Source organism: Plodia interpunctella, chromosome 20, assembly GCF_027563975.2.
Source record: "Plodia interpunctella isolate USDA-ARS_2022_Savannah chromosome 20, ilPloInte3.2, whole genome shotgun sequence".
Taxonomy (NCBI): domain Eukaryota; kingdom Metazoa; phylum Arthropoda; class Insecta; order Lepidoptera; family Pyralidae; genus Plodia; species Plodia interpunctella.
In genome coordinates this window covers 888,849-904,303 of record NC_071313.1, presented here as the reverse complement: position 1 = coordinate 904,303, position 15,455 = coordinate 888,849, and the positions used below count along the sequence as shown (strand labels likewise).

Genomic DNA, 15,455 nt, shown 5'->3' with positions numbered 1-15,455 from the left:
TTCTTAGCCATTTTTCATGAAAATCGTTTCAGCCGTTCAAAAGTTACGTAGCGAAATGAATATTGAAGGTCGGGGGTTTTTTAAATTGTCTAACAAATAAATCATTACTTACATCCATAAACTACGTTCAGGCGATTTCATTCTCACCACAACATTCCTAGCAGAGAGGTGCCTTAATAAGGTCCAAAGTTAATTAGGCTGGTAGCAGTTAATTTATTGCTCAGTCTTTGATTTTGGTGCCCTTATTGGCCATTTAACTAGACCCAGTGGCGTGTGGTTCCGCCCTAGAATAGGACCATTCCTTGTCTCCCGTGGATGTCAAACGAGGCGACTGAGGACACATAGCTGATAGACAACTATAGCATTCCCAAGGAGGGTTGACGACAGGCACCCGGCCGGTTTGTCGCTGTTTTTCGCTGACCCAGGGCTTCGCGGTATCACAACCACGAACACAACCAGGAACAAGCAGAGAAGAGACAGAGATCGAATATTGTAATTTAAAAAATGTAACTAGGTATGAAACGGTGGTGGTGTAATGTTTAAGACGCCTGTTAACCGAAAGGTCCCAGGTTCGAATCCTACTCGTGCCACATGAGTTTGTAAACCAACAACTGACTCATGTGTAGTAGTTTTGCTTCCGGTGAAGGAAAACATCGTGAGGAAACCTGCACTCTGGTTAAATATCAACTTGTGTGTGAAATGGAGAAGCCAATGGCATACCACTCCATCAATAGTGCCAAGAAAGTCGTTGTGTGTGTTTCATTCCACGTAATGACCACGACCCTCAGCCATGATTGATACGACTATGAAGGAAAAACTAGGTATATTGGGGTAAAATTTGAAGTCTGCATTACCGACTTCCCTGTCAATGCTGTCATTCATCATCTGGATTAGGTTTGAGGCTGGTTTGACGCTAAGAGGACATTGTGATTGACGCGGGTCGGAAAATTACGCTACATTTCGTTACTTGATAGGAATTATGTCTGTTTTTTGCTGTAATGTAGCTCAATAATATAAGTTTCCTTACAAATAAAATATTTTAGACATAAGCTTCTATCGTCGTCTGTGAGATCTTGCACTTAAGGCGATAACTCCTTTATTTATATCCTTTATTCGATTAGAGATGGCGCTTGTGTGCAGGGGCACACAAGCGCCATCTCTCATTTTTATTTCTTAACGAAAATTACCACCAATGCACCAATAAAACGTGGGTGACACTTTTTGAATTTATCGCATTCATACATATATACAGACACGGGACGCAACACACACACACACACACACATATATATATATATATATATATATATATATCGCTCAGGTAAAATAGTATAAAATTATACACTTAAGTGTGTAATTAACTAACTTAATTAACTTTCGTCTTGAATCACTAAATCTTTCAAAAAACAACTTCAATTCGAAGATGGCACCCCATGATGATGATGAAGCATACGTACGGACAGAGGTGACACGGAAGTAACTATATTGTGATATAATTCTCTGAAAGCTACAAACTACTAGCACTTTCTTAGAACTGTAAGACAGTTCCCACATTGAAGCTATAATGAATATCAAGCGAAAACATGCGGTTGATAATTTGACCAAGCTGATTATGGTACGTCCTTGAGACAGCTGTCACCAAGGTCGTCGACCCCGCTCGCGGGGGGTCGAGTGATGGATGGCGAGTAATGAAATTCCAAGCTTTAGATGTGTGATATCTGCATCATCAAAAATGGCTTTTATCATACCTACGCTTGATTCGATTAGAAGTGTTAGGAAAAGTTCGTACCTACATTTTTTTTGTAATCTTTTTAATCCAAACTGTTGTCGAAGTCAAAACATTTATTCAGAAATGACACCTTCACAGTCACTTTTTCGTGTCTTTTAAATCTTTAGTTTATTATAAAAAAGAACCCCTGTCGTGTCTGTTTGAAAAATATGCATAAAATCTCAAAAACGACCTAACGGATTTTCGTGTGATTTTCACCAATACTATAAGAAGTACAAATCATTATGGTTTTACCCGAGCGAAGCCGGTACGAGCCGCTGGTTATATAGTACTTCCGAAACGACCACTGTTGAGAAGAACGTCGAAAGAAACTCATTAAAAGTCAAGTAAGCTGAGTACAGTCTACCCTACCTACCACCTTCCACGATAAAATATGTATTTTATATCTTAATACGACACTACGTCCCAAGACGACAACGTCTGTCTTCTAGTCTGCTTAAATAGAACACTACGCCCAACGACGTCAACGTCTACTGACGTTGTTTTCTGTCGGATATATATTTATATCCATGAATATAATACAACGTCTATTAAAGCACTGGTTCGAAGTTAGATAAAAACATTGAAAACCTGTTTACCCTAAAATCTTGATTCCCAGAAGAGATAATATTTTCTCAATCCATAAGATCACTCTATGACCTCCCGTGGATATCGTCCAAAACGAATAAGGGATGAAAAGTTTTAACAAATCAAATACTACAACAGTATTCCCAAAGATAGTTGACACCAGACAGGCGGCGTGTCGTACTACATAACCGATTTTTCACGAATTTGAAGGTTTATTCTTGCTAAAACCCGAGCTTTGACAAGTAACAACTGATTATGTTACTAGTAACACTCAGATGAGTGAAAAAGACATCAGTTATAGGAAACCTATTCTAATGGAAATCGCATGTCGCAAGATAAGACGCCTACAGCAACAAGAGTTCCCAGTTTCTTACTTAACCGTCTTTTACGATATCAACGCGAAGACACGTAACGTTCCAATATCACGCATTATTAAATCCTTCAGAACATTTACCAAACATGAGTATTATAAAAACTGGGAGTAAATCGTGTTCGTACCATCCTTGTTGCTCTTCAACAACTATCTATACAGTGCTCTCTTTCTAACACAGCATCCGTATCGATCTGGAAGCTGTCCTTGACCTTCGTGTAGCCCTGACCTTGTACCACGACATCCCGCTATTGTTATCGTTACGCATTCTATCGCAAGATTTTAAAGTTTCTCTTTGGAATTTTGCTGATTGGCTTCTACCATGATATTTTTACTTTTTTACACGTTATGACGTCGAGTGATTAGGGTTGAACTAACTAGGTTTGAGTGGATTTTAAAAGTTCGTTTCACTATGTAAATTTTTACTTCTTTAGATATATAAACCTGTGGATCTTGCCACAATTTTTGAGCCTAATAAATCTGTGGATCTGGCAGTTTTGACTTTTGACAACTGAAAATGTTCGTTTATTAAGTCTCGGACCAAAGATGTTGGGATTTTACACAATCATACGTACAGGGGTCATCTGATCAACCAAGCATTACTGTTTGTGAGAGTGAATCCTTTGCCAGCAAAAATCTATATAGACACATCAACTTTCATATTTACTATTCAACTACCAAGACTTTCATAACATCTGTTTTTGAAAAGAACTGTAAAATACAAAATCAAAAATTACGATTTTTTTATGACTGTAATAAAAACCCGTTCAGTTATTTTATTTATTGATGCTGTATATAAGCGGCCTTTGGTAACTGCAAATAAAAATTAACTTAATGACAGTAATGCTTGATAGATTGCAATTGTATTAGTTCCAAAGATATCCTGATAATTTTCTAAATCAAATAATATGAAAAGTGATGATGTTTGTAATGGATGCACACGGTGGCCTTTAACATTCAAAAAGAAAAAAAAAATCTTTATACACTGCCAGTAACTGAGCTCTAAATCACAAATGGACATGGCCAGTAACAAAAACAGTAAAAAGAAATAAACTTCATATTATACAGTGCCAGTTACTTACCACTACTAAAACATGAGATGAATGATCTGGCTAGCACTGCAGCTGTTAGGGTGATTAACCTATGCAGTTAAATTTAACCCTTCTAAATAGGGGCTGGCGATGTTGACAAATCTCGGGTGCTAATAAACCGCTTTGTTTGCTTGCTAGACGGACATGAGTTATGACTTTTGGTTGATGGAATAAAATATGTATATTTAGATGTCAGATGAAATTTAAAACACTTATAAGGGAAAATTTAAACGTACCGTTGGAATTGCATCGACACGCCAAGAAAAAGAAGATAAGAGATTGAAACAAACATTGATGATTCTAGAATTAGGAAAACTGTGGGACAACTTATTGTAATGATAAGTACGTAAAATTCATATTTCGTCACATGCTTTTATTGTCATCAGAAAAATTTAAGCTAAACACAAAAAAAAAGTGTTAAAACCAAACGTGTCTCAAATGCAAATGCATTACATACATAGTTACACAATGTAGAATAATGAAAATTGAGATGATATCGGCGGGATATCGATATATATGAGCGGGATATCGATAATTTCATGCGGGGGTGGTAGCAGTAGTTGTAGGGGTAGTAAAGTGTAGCAAAACTTGATAGAGATTTAAGGAAAAAGGAAGGGAAGACTTTTGTCCAGCAGTGGGAAATTGAACAAAATAAATCGTATTGATTTACTTCCTGGATCTAGTGCATCTACTACACAATTTATTTGGTCAACATCCAAATTTTTACCCTGTTTTCTCTAAAATGTTTATTTTGTAAGCTAAACTGTTTATTAAGCTATTGGTCATTAAAAAAAAAATACTGACATATTATTTTATTTTCGTGCAATTATTTTCCGAGTAGTATATATTTTATTTACGACCAAACCAGATTACGTTCGAATGGAATCATTACAATGTAAGGTATCATTAATGGTCATCATGTGGAATGTCTGGGAACTGGACCAATGACCAAATGACCGTTTTCACTATTGCGACAGTAACAATACCATTCTTGTTATACAACAGTTGCAATAAATAAATATTGGTATGTATATTGGCATGTATTGGTGCATCTGGGTCTATACAGAGCTCCGCGCTGTTAACCACAACACAACATTTAAGTTGATTCAAGTTAAATTTAAATTTAAAACCTAGTTTTCCAAAATGTTATTAAACATAGTTTATTAATCTACATTAAAAGTAGCTAAAATTTATTTTATTTAGTTAGACCCTAGTTTTTGCTCTTGTTAGTACGAATATATTTTCTAAAATAAATTTTATAAATCCTTCTTCTTCCGTCAGGTCTACATGAAACCTAATTCCATTTATTACGAACAACTAAATGTTTTATGTATCTATATTTACATAAAGTGCTAAGTAATACTTAGCACCCTATGTAAAGAAGTACTTTTCTTAATGTTAATGTACATACTTAGTAAGTGTCCTGTTAGTAAGTCTAAAACTACTTTTATCCACTACTAGTTTAAAACCAGATAAATGAATCGACTATAGTAACACTTTTAGAGCAAGTTCTTTAGCTTGAACTCAAATGGAATTAGTATTTGATTCAGACAGTCCTGTAAGCTACAAAAAAACTGCTAAAAGAAAAGATTGAAGTTTAAATTGACCTGCTTCCGTAATGCAATCTCTTTTAACTCTGATAGTTGCTCCATTTAAAAGAAAAGTTCACTAAGCGCTAAGTAACTATCGTTGAAGAGCTTAAGTTTTGAATCTCAATATTGGTTTTAGTTTTAGATTCAAACGGTCATTTCTCAGAATTTTTATATCTCGATCGAGAATACTAGCGAATTTTCAAATCGATTACTACTGAAATGTTACATAAGTTTTAAAAAAAATCTAAGTACCTAGATAAATACATTCTAAAAATCATACGGAATTAATTTATATATACAAGAACAGTCAAAATTTCATAGATTCTTGAATCTTTTGTCCTTTCTTTTATAGTAATAACTTAGTGCGACAATAGAACAATAATTCAGTAATTCAAGTTTACTAAGTAAATAAAAGGTCCAAGGAACTTCTAACAGACATAGAAGCTTCAAATTTAAAGGTCCCTTCAGTAGGGACTAAATAAATTAACGCTTGGTATTACATGTATCTCACAAATTTTTACTGTAGAAAAATTGAGCTGCGAGACTTGGTTTTTTTACAGCATATTTTTGATGGCATTTAACTTGAATTGTTAAATCCACGACTAACTGGTTGTCACTGGTAGAATTCAATTAAAATGAACTGACACGACGTAAATCTAAATAACATATGATGTCAACATTATCATCATTTTAATACAAACCACAACAGATAATAGATAGCTTTGAATAAATTACATGTTATAGCCCAATTTGAAAAACCGTTTTATTTCAAGAGCGGATCGGTCTTCGTGTCTATATTTATTTACATCCTCTGCATTAGGAATGAAGTTAACTATGGAATGACAAGGGTCAGGCCGAGAAGGAGTGTTTCTAGGGTCTCTTTAGCTTTTTTATCTGTGGTGGCTGTTTTGGGACAGATCTAGATCTGTTGATCTGATCTGATCTGATCTGTTCCAAAATCGTCTACCTCAGAGGTAAACTGTAAACAGCACACAATTTACAAGCAGAAGTATCTGGTATCTAAGGTTTCTATTTATCTACACGCTATTAAACTACATCTTAATTGACATTTAATTTCCCGATCCTGACCCGATCGAATTGCGATCCTATTGTTGTTCAATTGTGTCTACTATCTCCAGGATCGAAGGGTTTATTCGAGTTTGTCAATGTCATACCACTGTCCAATAAACCACCAATAAATTGTACACCAAAATCTTGGGAATCACAATATCTAGTATAAAAAAACCGCATCAAATTCCATACCGATACAGATAGCCGGAAGCGACTTAGTTTTATACTATGTAATGAAGTGGTGCAACATATAATTATATAATAATAGGTATGATGATTGTAAATAAATATAAATAATAAATATATTAAATATATTAGGACAAATCACACAGATTGAGCTAGCCCCAAAGTAAGTTCGAGACTTGTGTTATGGGATACTAACTCAACGATACTATATTTTATAATAATTACATATATACCTCCAAGACCCGGGCCAATCAGAAAAAGATCATTTTCCATCATGACCCGACCGGGGATCGAACCCGGGACCTCTCGTTTCAGTGGCAAGAATCTTACCACTGCGCCACCGAGGTCGTCAATAATGTAAAATGTACGTCTGCTATAAAATATTAATTTTCTTGTATTATTTTAATCGTAATCAATTTCGCAATGTCTGTCTGCTTGCTTCAAATGTATTATGACAGCAGACAGACATGCGGCCCACCTGATGGGAAGTGGTCACCGTAGCCTATGGACTGATAGAATATAACATGATATAGCACACAGAGCACATTTTGTCTAGAAACCGACACGGAAGCTAACACCCGTGGCTTAGTTAATAATGAAATGAAAAATGTACGGATCACAATATATGTGAAAGCCTTGTAAAGAATACAATACATTGAATGACAATAGGTATCCTTTGATGATTCAGCGGAGGTGCTATATAAATATAGGTAATCAAAAGTTCCTTTACCCTTCGCCTTTTAATGGTTTCCTCTCAATCTATCAACAAGCAATGACAAAAAATTAAATTCTGAAAGCCATACCTTAGTACTAGATTTATTATTATAATCTGTACCTTAGTTAACAAGATACAAAGATTTTGTTTTTTAATTGTATAATTGCTAACAATAACACACTCGATATGATATGATGATTAAGAAGTTCTATCATCTCTCATGTGCTCTGTTGCATTCGAGGCTGTGACGCCGCGAAGCCCAGCTTTAGCATAAAAAAATAGCTTTTAAAATGTTGAAGATTGTGCTACGATTTTTGTTGTTCTGCTGTTTCTGTTGTTGCTTATTGGCTGCTAAAGCTATGCTTCCCTTAGTCGCCTCTTACGAAATTCACGGGAGTATATGCATTGGTTCTATTCTAGGGTGAAACCACGCGCTAAATTTGGCCATTGCCAATTCCGAGGGTCTATTGTCATGCGAATTTTAATAGCTACGTAATTAGATTGTATGAACCAGATACCCGAGTCATTTCATTTGAATTTCTGTATAAATTCAGGTAGGTACGTATAAATTATGGACTTGACAATTTCAATAATTTCCATACTGCGTCGTCATCTCAGTTCCACTTAGATATCGACATCTGAACGACTCTTGAAAAATATCACAATTTTTTCTTAATTCGTTTCGTTCGTTTTTACATTTTAGATTCGTCTGAAGTATGGATTTAAAAATATCATTAGTAATTTTTTTTCTTTTTTTTCGTTCTACGTTAAATAAAAAAAATCTGACTAATGCTGAAATTATATATTAAAAGAAAGATTTACTATATATATTAAATAAAGATTATATATTAAATAAGAATTATAATGGGAAATATTGCTTTCTCAAATAAATATGTATGTTGTTTGGTTCTCTTCCACGCTAAATCTGGACGGACTGGACGGATTGTAATTAAATTTGGTACACTGATAGAATATAACCCTATGTGTTAACGTAGGGTACTTTTATCCCGAATTCCCACGGGAGCGTAGCCCCGGGGCGCAGCTCAGCATTCATAAAAGTTAGATAGTAAAACTAATAATTATAACTAACAATATTAGTAAATCTTGCCTTTGTTAAAATTTGAAAAATTGTAATGACGCGCGGCCGCAGCGTTCGAAATGCTCTGAGAACCACCCCTTAATGGATTTGTCTAGATCTATCTAGTATTTTTTATTTGAAAGAGACTTTTATTGCGAGTGTAGTTAGATGTGTTTGGTAAATAAAGTATTCAACCATTTCGAAACTATCAACTCTTTTCTAGTAGATGAGCTGTCACTGTGGCGTCGGGGGTTTCTTAAAAATTTCAATTTAGTTTTTTATCGATCCATAAAGTGATGAAACAAGAGTTGGATTCGAACCTGGGACACCAACACTCACCTTCTCAAAGGTTTGTTTCAGTGCCGGTTGCCATGGCGACGGCCTCGACCCGACCTGGAATTAAACAAATAGTTTTAGGCACACGTGTTTTCGGATTTATTTCTTCGATGCGGATAATCAAGTAATTCCACAAATCATTAGAAGTTTAAGTAGCTATAGCTTCCTCTTTGAACAAACTTATGTAACACAAATAGCTATATATAATATAGTAAATCTGTATGTAAATATTTAAGCTAAATTATATTTAAAAGTTTGTAAATAAAACACAATCGCGCAACATAGGATAGTGTCGTTTCAAATCACTTATGCCCATACGAAAAGAGAAAACGTGTTTTTACTCCTAATTATTATCCGAACTCAATGATTTTTTAGTACGTCATTGACACAATAAAATACTAGGTTATAGTTTATTTTTTCTTGAATTAAACCTTTTTATATTTAATTTTTCTTATTACTATAATTAAACCTTTGTCGAAGATAACCATTTGATATAAAAACATATGTTTTAAATAAACTAAACCAGTAATTTTAATTTTACGTAATGCTAAAATTATTGACACTAATACAAGAATGATTTCATTAGCGAAAAACATTTCTTTGTTGTTTTTCAAAATAGGTACCTATTTCGATAAAATCTCAATCGCTTGCCTCAAGTCTTAAGTATCTATCCATATAGATCTTTGAGCCTATAAGGTTTTGCAAACAATCCAGTTTTAATGTTAATATTATTCTGGTAATGGAACCCAAACAATCTTGAATAACAAATGCTCTGGAGTTATGGGATAAACACAATATCCTACATCAAAATTCAATTGAAGCGGAGAGAATATTCTTTTTGCATACCAAAATACCTACCCAATAAAGACATTCTAAAGGATTTATAAGACATAAACATCTTTAATATTTACGGTACGGCCACGTCATGCGTGAACCATAAAATACGTACGTAGGGAACAAATCCCTCTGCCGTTTCAGTTTGGTCCTACGTGAAAGGTGCCCTTTCTCCTAGGACCAAACTGAAAGAAGTGAGAATATGTGTAAAAGGATATGTATGCCGAAGATCGTAGGAAATGCAGATTATCGTCCATATTTTCTCCTTCTTTAGAAGTAAGAAAGTGGATCTCTCATTCTCGCGTGTGCCGCTTAAATACAGAACTGTGACGTGACGCCCAAGGAACTAGTAAAAAAAAACCATCAAAATTCGAAGATTTGGCTATAGGTACTTCTACGAGGGCTGCTATTTATGTACGAGTATAATCGGCTGCCAGCCCGAACTCAACTCGTAGTGCGACTGTACCATTCGAAATCGACCGTCGAAATTTTTTGAAGTGAAACGCAACAAACCAATCACATTGAGGTGTAATTGTTGTTGTGTCAACAATGCCGCACTGTGATTGGTTGATTTGTGTCTCACTGCGAATCGACTCGATGATGAGATGTAAATAGCAAAGTACGCACGCATTGGATAGTGGTAGAGAAATCAGCTGTCCAAACGTTACGCTCATTTATTGTTAAAATAATTAACTTATGCTAATTGACTTTCTAGCGGTTATCAAATAAAACGAGAATACTTCAGGTAAAGGGAAAGCGAAAGATTTGCTTCGTTTTGGATTTACGTCATTGTTAACGCACCACTTGAAGTAAAACAGTCTCGTTATATAGCATTGCTCAATTGCGCTCCGACATTTTAACGTGCGTCAATATGCAACGCAGAAGATTACGAAGTGTACGACAACGCATGTCAAACACTACCTATAGAACACAAAGGAGCCACGACGTGCGTCGTCGCAACAGAACACGACTGAGTGATGGGGTATGCCCCTTAGTTACAGAAAACAAGAAAACTTGACAAAATTAATAAAAAATATATAAAATAATTTTCTTGTTAAATTTTAAACAGTAGCGACGTCGCCCTCAGCTATGCATTAACCATTTTTTAAAGTGAGGTTCATAAAACAGGCGTAGACGTAGTAATAAACATGATAGACAAGCTTAAAATAAAGCTGACCATAGGCTTCACGGCTTCACAGCCCCGAATAATTAATTTCTTAATTAATTTGAACTTGACTTGAACTTCGTACAATAATTAATTTACATTTCCACGTATATAATTATAACGCATCTTAGTTCCTTGTAATAAAGGTGTTAACAATGTGCAGATCGATGCCTTTATACAAGAACCGGATGGCACAAATCTTGAAGCATCACGCAACCAATGCAATTTTGTTGGTAGATAGAGATCTATTATTTCTATTGGTAACACAGTGGTTCCTATTGTAATTGGTTGCACTATATATCTATAACAAAAAAACCGTTGCGTAGTTTTAAAGATCTAGGCAAACATAGGGACAGACAGCGACTTTGTTATATACCACGTATGTAGTGATGTGTTGTGAAACTACTAGTTGATATAAAATGACTATATCGAAATAGATGCAAGTTTAATGCTTTTACAAAACAGTTTCGTAATTTTGAAGGCCACATTCATACGCTAACAACCGCGAATCTCAGTTTTTTCGTAATATTCGCTTTGTTTTTTTTTTTTTTACTTCTGTGAGAATCAGCACAGCGCCACGGTAATTGAGTTGTTAACCGTAATTATTACTTTGAAGTCATTTTAGGCTATTATCTAGTCAATATTTAGTACAAAGTCCGTTTTTAACGTAACTTCTTCTTGTGCTAAACTTCTCTCAGCTATGTGATAAGAAAAGAGTTTTCCCTTTCTCAAAAAATTGGCAAAGCACCGGTGACCTCTGTCGGATTGCAATATTTCCTTACTATCAAGACAACTATGCTCGCTTGCCTCCTATGCTATTAAAAAAAAAAAAACATTTTATATATATATATAGAAGCCAGGTGCTTGTGAAAAGATGGAGTTATTAATTGTGAAAAAAATATGTAATATATTTTAGATATTTGAAAAAAAAAAAACCAAGTATTAATTAAACCCTACAACAGAAAAGATCCCGAGGAAGACCTAGAAAGCTATGGAATTATTATAATCATTCGGTTACTTTTCCGAGATAATTAGAAATTGTCTAAAAGATACATAGTTATGTTTCTTTTTTGCCTAATGGCAAGAACTAGGGATGCCGACGACCATGCGGGAGATACGTAACAATTAGGCAAGAACTAGGGATGCCGACGACCATGCGGGAGATACGTAACAATTAGGCAAGAACTAGGGATGCCGACGGCCATGCGGGAGATACGTAACAATTAGGCAAGAACTAGGGATGCCGACGACCATGCGGGAGATACGTAACAATTAGGCAAGAACTAGGGATGCCGACGGCCATGCGGGAGATACGTAACAATTAGGCAAGAACTAGGGATGCCGACGACCATGCGGGAGATACGTAACAATTAGGCAAGAACTAGGGATGCCGACGACCATGCGGGAGATACGTAACAATTAGGCAAGTACTAGTGATACCAAACGCTCCTCAGCCATAAATCATTGAAGCCCAGGGTCCGCTGGAAGCCTTGTCTTTTCATTGAATTTTACAACCTTTTCGGCATATTTTATGAATTTTCTTCGCAGAATAAATATGAAAATGATTAAAAGCCAATAAAATGTGTACAGTTTTCACCATACCTGCACGTGTGTATCTACACACATGCACATGTGTGAATTCAATCACGTACCATTAATTCCATCGAGCGCAAAGGAAATAAGATCTTCGATTCAATTTCCTATAGGTCTGGTTGAGTTTGCGTGTGAAATTGTGTGTATTGTCCAACTGACGTGAAATATATGTAGGAACAAATTTTTGAATTTCCAATTATACATGGCCAAAAATCTTTACGAAATTAGGGATATTATAAAGTATTTCCACACATAGAACTTATATTCTTATATGAGGGCTCTGTTCTATGCGTTAATCTGACCATGATCGCTCGACATCGAACACCAAAATCAAATAAAGATCACGACCCTCATCAATGACGATAAAATGCAAGGAAGAGGTTATAAACAGTACTAATGAAACACAATTAATTTCATTTGGTTTCACATTACTTTGTCTACATATGAAGTTTCAACGATGTAAAAATTGTATTAAAATAAAGCGGGTCTCTCCGCATGAACAGACAGACTGTCAATCTAAAAGGGTTCCGTTTTTTGCCATTCGTCTACGAAACCCTAAAACACAATTTAATCCATCCTAAGCCGCGATCCAATTATCCACTGAGGTCTAAAGCTCCCGGAGATTTCCTTTCCTTTTTGGTTTTCCTAATTGTCTTAAATACTCTTTTTCTTCAGAAGGCTCAATGACTTTTCCGAAACGTTTTTTTGAAGAATGTGTCATTTTATATTTCGTAAGGTAGGTTTAAAGTTTCATTCCGATTCATAAATTATGTTTGCAGTTAGTTTAAATAAGCTTTACACCTATTTATTTGAATATCACATAATTAAGTATATTTATATCTGCTTGTTAAATTTTCACATATAGACTCCTTGCCTTAGAGTGTGATTCCATGATGATTGGAAAAAAAATACGATTTTAAACATTTGACGACACAGAGCGACCCACGTCACTCTGAATAATCATCTCTCTCTCTCTCTCTTTTGAGCGTCGGAGCTCAGCGTCGGTTTTCCTACATATTCTTCTCCACTTCGCACGATCATCTTTATCACTAGTTCTAATTATCCATTGGTTCTAATTATCTAGTTAACCATTGGCACTCATATCCTTGACGACATAAGCCAGCATTTTTGGATTAGCCTTTTCTGCCAGAGCCAAACGGCATAGTCAGATTCCATACGTAAATTAGTGAGTGTATTCACTATATTATTGTGATCAATCGAGTGACTTACTTTAAAGAGCCTTTTCCCACTATTTGGGACTAAGTAACAACTTAACTGGAAAACATATCAAGTTTCATCCCAAGCCGTTTCAGCTTCCTAATGGTTCAGCAGAGATTCACTTTGCTATCGATTGCGGTGTAAGTTACGAAGCTATTCGCGGAGTTTCTGAACTCGAGAGAAAACATAGGAATACAGATTCTGTATACTGTTTTGTATGGAGCACATAATAGTGTAGCGGAAATTTATACTACAAAGATATTTTTGTGAAAATTTCGTAAATAATATGAAAGCGAGCCAGAAAGGTCTTATCTAAATAAAAATAATGAAACATGATATCTTAAATGAGACATTTTCATGTGTAATATCATTTGTATTGTCATTTAATTCAATTTAATCATTGACGACCTCGGTGGCGCAGTGGTAAAGTTCTTGCTACTGAACCGAGAGGTCCCGGGTTCGTTTCCCGGTGGGGTCATCATGATGGAAAATGATCTATTTCTGATACGGGTCTTGGATGTTTATCTATATTACATATATATTTGTTATAAAATATAGTATCGTTAAGTTATCTGTGTGATTTGTCCTAATATAATTATTTATTTATATTTAATGTAACCCTTTATAATTCAGGACTGAGTGACTCTTTCCGCTCCGCTTGCCATGAAAATTGCGACGTGGGCTGAGCATCTTATCTCATTTTATTGTCTTGCTTTTACTGGTTCTAAAATTAACTGGTTCATTGTTTTTAAAATTATTTTATATTGAACTAGCTTTTGCGAAGCCTCGGGCTTCGCCCGCGTTAATTTTCCAGACTGAAAGATACTCTATATCCTTCTCCATACTTCTAAATACATGTATGCAAAATTTCAAGAAGATTGGTTGAATAGAGCATGAAGAGATAACAAACAAACAATCAAATAAACGTACAAACTTACTTTCGCATTTATAATATTAGTTAGGATTAGGTTTCCACCAAGAACTTAGACGGGAGCTGGAGAGTCTGGAAAAATTCCGAAATAGAGGAGCTCGTGAAAGAGCCTAACATATTAGACGTGATAAAGTCACAGCGCTGGCTTGGTCATCTAGAGGGAATGAGGGAGGATCTTGGCGTTAAATCAGCTTATCTGGGAAAGGTGTCGGGGAGGCGCCCAGTCGGACGTCCCAGATACCGCTGGAGCGACGCTGTGAAGGCTAATCTGCGCGAGCTGGGAGCGGTCAATTGGCAGAACTCCGTGCAGAACAGAAGATTGTGACGTACTCTCGTTTCGATAGCCAAGATCCACTTTGGGGTCACTGAGCCAGCTTAGTAAGTAATTAGTAGGGTTCCACCCGAGTGAAGCTGGGACCGGCTGCTAGTGTACAAAATTCGGACAACCAACGACCGGATCGAGCAAGAAAGCGGCAGAAATTATATTTTTTCGCTTCTACACGCCGCATTTGTCTCGATTTAGTTTTCAGTTGGATAAATATAATAAAAACTTTATGGCTAGTGCCCTTGTGTTCATTATCGCATTAAGCAATAAGATTTTAATGAGATCATTTGAGCAAAAAATCTCGATAAGACGTTTACTTTTTACAAATTTTTATTTACTTAGTTTCCCATTGTCCGTCTGTAATCAAAATCTTGCATGTAAAATTACACCAACTTCCAATTGTCATACAAAATAAAATTTTCCACGTCGCTTCAGTTTCCATGACAATGCATTATTATGATAAGCATGCATTGGTGCACTCAAGATTGTCTCGCGACGAGGGAACTCTTCAACGGTTAACTATATTGTTGTCACGCGTTTTGCAACAAGATCTCTCTGACGACAATAAAAGCTTGTGGCAAAAATGGTGTTATT

At 35.6% G+C, this 15,455-nt stretch overlaps 1 protein-coding gene across 1 annotated transcript in view; it reads right to left on the bottom strand.

The window, feature by feature from the left end:
* Nucleotides 1–15,455, bottom strand: part of LOC128678862 (uncharacterized protein) — a 113,673-nt gene that overhangs the window by 54,105 nt on the left and 44,113 nt on the right. The window contains exon 2 of the mRNA XM_053760726.2: nucleotides 8,799–8,852. The gene's annotated coding sequence lies outside the window, so the exon portion shown is untranslated. The remainder of the gene's footprint in view (nucleotides 1–8,798; nucleotides 8,853–15,455) is intronic.